This window comes from Microcaecilia unicolor, chromosome 8 (assembly GCF_901765095.1).
Source record: "Microcaecilia unicolor chromosome 8, aMicUni1.1, whole genome shotgun sequence".
Taxonomy (NCBI): domain Eukaryota; kingdom Metazoa; phylum Chordata; class Amphibia; order Gymnophiona; family Siphonopidae; genus Microcaecilia; species Microcaecilia unicolor.
In genome coordinates this window covers 26,827,523-26,834,650 of record NC_044038.1, presented here as the reverse complement: position 1 = coordinate 26,834,650, position 7,128 = coordinate 26,827,523, and the positions used below count along the sequence as shown (strand labels likewise).

Below are 7,128 nucleotides of genomic sequence, written 5' to 3'. Positions count from 1 at the left end.
TTTTTTGTGTGTTTTGTTAGCTTTTTTTCTTTTTGGCATTATCTGTCCTTCTCCACTTTCTTTACCCTTAAAGTAGAAATACTGGGTAGTAGAATCTACTTGACTGTCCCTTTTGGACATCAAGGACTAGATTCTATATATCACGCCTAAAGAATTGTATTCTATACAGTACACCTTAATATAAGCCTATTTCCCATGCACTATTATAGAACATGCAGAGACTACAATTAGTCCTGACACCTAAATTATGCACAGACCAGGTGTAGTATATAATGCACATAGATTTTAAAAGCACCTATGACATGCCCAATCCACACCCCTTTTCAACTACACAACTTAGAATTTACACACACATTACAGAATACAGACAGTTCTGCGTGTAAATTCTAATTAGTCAATTAGTGATAATTGGTTAACATCCAATTATCGACTCCCATTAGGTTGTTAACTAATTAGCTTATGTGTATTGCTATGGAATATGCCTGGATTGTGCGGAAATCAGCGCGATATATAGGATCCCCAGGAGTTGGGGAGTTACTGGTTGCTCAAACGCCGTTGCTGGGAGGATTGGCATCAGGCATTGGCTCTGATTTCTCTCTTACCACCAATATGCGGTTTCCCCTGCAACAACCTTTCCTTGCCAGCCCAGGAGGCTTTTTGACAGATGCACATTTTATGTTGGATCCCTCTGTAGACTGGGGGAAAGTTCTTGGATAATTTATCTCCATGTCAACAGGCAGTTAGGGGGGGGGGGGGGGGGGGGGGGGGGGGGGAGTCCAGACTGTTTCAAATTCATATCCAAAAGCTCTCAACATTTACCCTGGAGTCAATCTGGACAGCAATACCAGACAAGGGGTCCGGCGCTTTCAGTGTCATTTGCAACCTTGAATGCTACTTATTCAAACTAATTAAAAAAAATATAGATGGTGTTGAAAAGCAGATTATTAATGTGACACCAACTCTTGATGGACACAGTGATCAGATCAAGAACTCTCAATTACTGATAAGTAAAATGGCGGCTTTGCACCAAAACTTACCCCGATTGGAACGGCGTCCTCGGGACCTCCCCGGAGGAGCTAGGCACCACTCTCACCTCAAAAGACCGAGTCAAACGAGCTCCGGTCAGGCTGCACGTGGAAAATAGCCTCAGAATAGCCATGCAGATCCAATGCGTATTTTTTATTTTAAATTTTTTTAAACGCTGTGAGGAAAGTTGGAGGCAGGCAGCAACAGAGGTACTCCGGGGGGGGGGGGGGACGGGTAAGGCAGGGAAAGGGCGAACCTATATGCCTTCAAAGTGGGCACCACCAGTCACAACACCCCTGCTACAACTGGCAAAAGCACAGGAGCCACCCCAGGCAGGATTTTTCCAGGAGCTGATCAAGCTATGTCCACACCTGCTGGGACATAGAGCAATACTGAAGGCAGATGGGGCTAGCCGTCTTTAGAGCACTATGGTTATTCAGTGTTCTCTATCTCCACCTGCTGGTAGGCGGACATAACCCATCAGTTAATGGATTCATCTGCTGCTGATGACAAGGAAAGGAATTTTACTGATACCACATGAATCTGTTCCTCTGATTACTTGTGTACATTATTTGCCTGTTGCTAAAAAAAACAACCCTTGCAAGTTCAGACTGCTACAGATTTAGACCCTGAAGTTGATCTTCTGAATATTTCCGATATCTTGGAGACAGATGGTGGTTAAAGCAACTTTAATGGTCTCTTTGGCGCTGCCATTTGATCAGGAATATCTTCTATGTGTTTTCTTTAAAGATATGTGCCTTTTTTTTTGGATCTCCAAGTCAGGATGCACCCTGACCAGGGAGACCCAGAAAAGAAGAAGTTTTCTTCTACTTAGACTGGCAGTTATTCAAATGGGAGCTCTTTTCTTCTTAAAATATCCATGTAAGTGTATAATTAAGTGGGAGTCTGTTAAATATATTTTCTTTGAACCTGGTTAGCTTTCTGCATTCCTGAGTAGCAGGAAGGAGGACTCAAGCTCCCCTGTTAGAATAGCTACAAGTGATCCACGATAGCAGTTGCTGGAGAATCCTGTGCTGCTAATCTTCCTATTGTATTACAATAGATATTTGCTTAAGTTTCTTGTGATTTTCTACTTTGTTCCTGTCCCACATTGTCGTGGACTTAAAAAGATAATAAGTGCATGAATTGTTTAGTATAATTTTTCTTTTTAAGATTTCTGTGTTTCTTTACAACTGAACGTTGATTGATTGTCAAAACTCAGTTGAACAGGCAGTAATTCAAAATAAGGTACGGCAGTATCCAATCCCGAGGAAGCCGAATGGTGAAATGGGTCCCTGTTGGGATGATGATTCTACAGCCTTAGACTGCCACACAAGCTAAGTTCAACTTCTAAATTTTGTTATGGATGTGAATATTGAATTTGTCACAATTCTTCATTTGGTTTGGTTGGGGGGTTTTGTGACCAATGATAGAAGCTGTGAACTGTGGTTTCGATGCTGCAATTTTAAACCACAATAGCATTCTGAGGATACCACAGTCATCTGAGGTCTTTTCTCCCACCATTCCTTTATGGTGTTAGATAAACAGAGAGTTTATTCCTCACTGTATATTTTGAGCTGAGTTTTGACATTTTAGCGTGAGTTTCCATTTTGTATTATTTGATTAAATTGTGAAATTCCAAATAAAAATAAAAAGGTTGTAAGCTGTTAAGGACAAAATATACTACCTTGTAAAAGTGTGATGTACACTAATGGGAATATTACTCAGGACTAAATGTAGCAATATATCCATTTTTCTACAAGTTGTATTGGAAAAGGATTAATGTAATTGCAGGTATTCCATTGCAAAGTTGAACCATCAAATGAAGAGACTGTAAAACTGAAGAAGAGTTATTTTGACTTTGTATTTGATATACTATGTACATTTTACATGCTACATTACAGTGGGGAAAGTGCTTTTTAATCTTTAGAAAAACAAAGATCAAGCTTTAGTCTCTGAAACCCAGATTGTATAAACCGTACAGATTAACTGTTACAAAAGACAGCTTCCCCACTCCATCTCCTGATGCAGGACCAGTAAATTGCAAATGTGTATCACAGTTTGATAGCACTTTATATTTAAATAAAATCACAGTATGAATAATCGTCTGCAACTAGAAACTTTGAAAAGACAACTTATACTAACATCATAAGCAAAGACAAGTAAGACTGTAAGAAAACAAAACACTAAATAAAACTGGGATTTACAAATTAAAAAAACAAACAAACCCAAAAAAAGACAGAAAAAAACCCCCAACTTTCAGTATACATTCATGACAATTTGAAATTTGCCAATTTCACAATCATTAAGGCTAAGTGCCTAGAAAATACTTAGCTTGTATTTTCTTCAAACCTTGAAATCAACTAAAATGTGAATTAGTTTCTAGTATCAGACATCATAGAGGACAGACACAGCTCAGACAAATCTCAAGTTCTTTAGGACTCTGTGGATTTTAAATATGTTCTTGAATTAAATATACACACTGTCATTTTACAGTAAGAGTTTATATATTATATACTTATTTTCCATGTTTCCTGGTCTTCCTTGCACCAGGATGTGTAACGTAGAGTAGCATTACATGAAATACAAGTAATCAACCTGAGTCTGTAATTAAGCAGCATTTGAGATGTTCTATTCCAGGGCATTATTTTTAATGTAATATTTACATTATTTTACAACAGCTACCAGTTGTAAAATGTTTTATCCATTTGGATTAAGTTAAGGGTAGGTTTTTTAAAAGGCTCAAAGTAAAATAGATATACTAAAAAAAAATTAAAAAAAAAATTCTCCCATGGTAAAATCCTATACAGTATCCTGAAGAAAAGCACCAGACTGAAATTTTAATCATCCTATAGACTCAGTTTAAGCTGTGTAGATGGTCTTCAGTTTAGATCTCTGAAGCTGCAAGAGACAACAAGAAAATCAGATTAGTCTTTGCATAAAAAGGACACATTTTAAGCTTTAAAGGAAAGTCAGGTTTATTATACCTTTGCTTATTTAAATAACACTATTACAACTTACCTAACGTATTCCAGAAAGTACCAGTAAAGTTATTTAGGCCTACATACTTTTAGAGTAGCATTTAAACACAACATACTAGATGTGTACATTCTATTAACACAAATATCTGTTCGACACCACAAAACTCACTTCTGTTTTAGTAGCTGCATTTTTTTCTGCTTTTTGATGGGTTCACTATCTTCGTTCTTTGCAGAGTCTGGAGCACCCAGGGGTCCCGCTTGAGGTAGGGGGGAGGGGGTGTTGTATATTAAGGACTGCTGGAGGCACAGAAATGAGCAACCAGGCCCAGAATCACTGCTATTGTATCATGTATCAACTAAGCACAAAATAACCTACTACATCACAGTTTTATATATCTGAGACTGGGCACTTCAATTTTGATAGACACTGCTACAATATTTTAAAGTAGCAGTGATCCCTACACTCAATGTAATGGATACTGCATTAGGCTTCCTATCATTTTCTTGAACTAAAAGTTCCTCTCCCATTCTCCACCTGCTGCAAGGTTAGCTCTGGCAGGGGCAGCAAGGTTCAACACTTCTATTCTACATGTTCATCTAAGTCTGAAACTGTTGCCAGTTTGTAGCATGATTATTTAGCTTATTTTGCGAGAGACATAACAAGCACAATATAGCATCTGAACTGCTACTTAAGGGACGTTTCAGACTACTCGGGGAGGCAACAAGCTCAAATTTAACAATGTAAAAAAGGAAATACTGAAAGTTGGTTTGACCACCCTATTGGATTTTCCCAGCTTGGTAGTAGTGGTAGCTATTTGCAGAAGCCCTAAAAACGAAATCAGGAGCATGAGCAATCCTCCAGTTTTGATTTGGAATCTCAACTCTATAAGATGGCAAGAACATCCTTCCTGCGTCTATACCTAGTCCACCAACTGTAAGTACTGTGTACATTTAGTAGCATTATACATATAACTAGTAGTAATAAAAAAAGGTTGTCATCTCTCCCATGTACACTTCCAAACAGACCACTGCAATACACTTTATATTGGTATACCAGCCAAAACAACTGTACAAATTGAAGTTGATTCAGAATATGACAACTAGCCTCGTGATGGGGAAACCATGGAGAATGTGTGTTACATCAGGATCTGCACTGGCTCTCACTGATGGTTACTCAGCTAAGACCCTTGGACTGGTTATCTCCACGAAGAGAGACCTTTGAATGTCAAACTGTTCCGCAGACACCTACTGTAAAGTTAGTGTGTGGATTATAATCCAGTCACATCTGGTGGAACTATTGAGATCCACAGCAAAACCTGATATATCTTCCAGTAAAAAATGTGATCACTTTCATTACCACTGCTACTCCCTTATTTAGGGTTGGTTAATTGGGTGTAGCTGCATCATTTGATGGCATTTGGTTTGGTTATCTCCCATTGAAAGTTTTCTATATTAACTGTGTTAAACCACTAAGCATTTTTAAAGTGATACAGCAATAGAAAAATTGAAATAAACTAAGCATTCAAAGTTTGGTCTTTGTTTCATCAAACCTCTCATACCTTTTAAGTGGTATACAAGAAGTTTTACTTATTAAACCAGCCCTGGATTTCTATTTTCTATTGCATATTTCTGTTCTCCACATAGTGAAAACTGTTCTGCTCTCTTATTACGGAGCAGGTGGGGGGAAGAGGGGTTGGTGGTTGGGAGGCGGGAAATACTGCTGGGCAGACTTAGACGGTCTGTGCCATGAAAAGGACAGGTACAAATTCAAGGTAAGGTATACACATATGAGTTTGTCTTGGGCAGACTGGATGGACCATGCAGGTCTTTTTCTGCCGTCATCTACTATGTTACTATGTATTACAACCATGCTATTTTGCCTTGCTGTCTCTTCTAACGGCAACTGCACCCCAGGACCGTCCTTGACCCACCCACGCTGACCATTTACTACTAGAGGTGACATCCAATCACCCATCTTAAATTCAAACCCAGATGGCGTTTCACACGGGAGTGCACTTAAAGATCAAGCCGTGCTCTTTAAAGCACTCTTTTTCAGCGCTTCTCAACTTGGTCCTCAGGGCACACCCAGCCAGCTGGGCTTTCAGGACATCCACAAGAACAATCATGAGATAAATTTGCATACAGAGGTGGCAGGTAGCGCATGCAAATCTATTTCATACATATTCATTGTGGATATCCTGAAAATCCAAATGGCTGGGTATGCCCTGAAGACTGGATTGAGAATCACTGGTCTATCTGAAAGCTCATACAAGAGACAATCACTATTATTATTGATCATATCTATAGTGCTATTAGATGTACCCAGTACCGTCACATTTTGAGACCTGCAAGATGATGACACAGGAAGGATGTTCTTGTCACCTTATGATAGCTCTGGACCTTTTGTGCCTACTACTCTCAGTACATTCCTTCCCTCTGCTCTCAACAGCATCATCATGCCCACTCTGCCATCTATTCCGTATTCTGGGGCTGCAGCCCCAGTTCTCTTTGCTTCTAGAGAGGTAAAATATCTTGTTGATTTTTAAGCACTTTCTACATGTTCGTCTTCAATTAATTAATCCCTTGCTCAATCTAAAAAGGTGCCTACTCGATATAAGGTCTCCAATTTTGACCTTGTTTTTTTTATGTTTGACTGAAACTTGACTCAAGGGATGGCCAACAACCCATCCTTTCACAATGTTGACCAGGGTATTCAGCCTTTTCTGTTCCTAGAATGTGGTGCGTGCTATTTATTCACTAACTCTGTAATGGTTATTTAAGCTTCACCTGATGATCTCACCTATCCTACAACTAAATCTTCATCTTGACTCTGTGGCAGCTTGGCTGGAGACTGACAAACTAAACTCCACTAAGCAGGGCCGCTGGAAGACACAGTTGGCCCCGGGGCAGGACTGGACCGCCGTGTGCGTTCACCCTGCCCCTAACCTGGGCCGCCGGCCCTTTCTATCTGCTCCTTCGCTCTGTTCTCTCCTGCACTGCTCTTGTTGGTGCTGGGACCCAGATGATTGCTTTAATGCGATATCGCATTAATGCAATCATCCAGGTCCTGGGCGGCATGCAATAGCAGGAGAGGACCGACTCGGAAGCAGGAAGGAAGAAG

General features: G+C 39.8%; 1 protein-coding gene across 1 annotated transcript in view; it reads right to left on the bottom strand.

Moving 5' to 3' along the window:
• Positions 1 to 2,891: 2,891 nt before the first annotated feature.
• The window catches only part of USP42 (ubiquitin specific peptidase 42), a 143,813-nt gene continuing 139,576 nt past the window's right edge, over positions 2,892 to 7,128 (bottom strand). Inside the window, 1 exon segment of the mRNA XM_030211676.1 lies at positions 2,892 to 3,927. The gene's annotated coding sequence lies outside the window, so the exon portion shown is untranslated.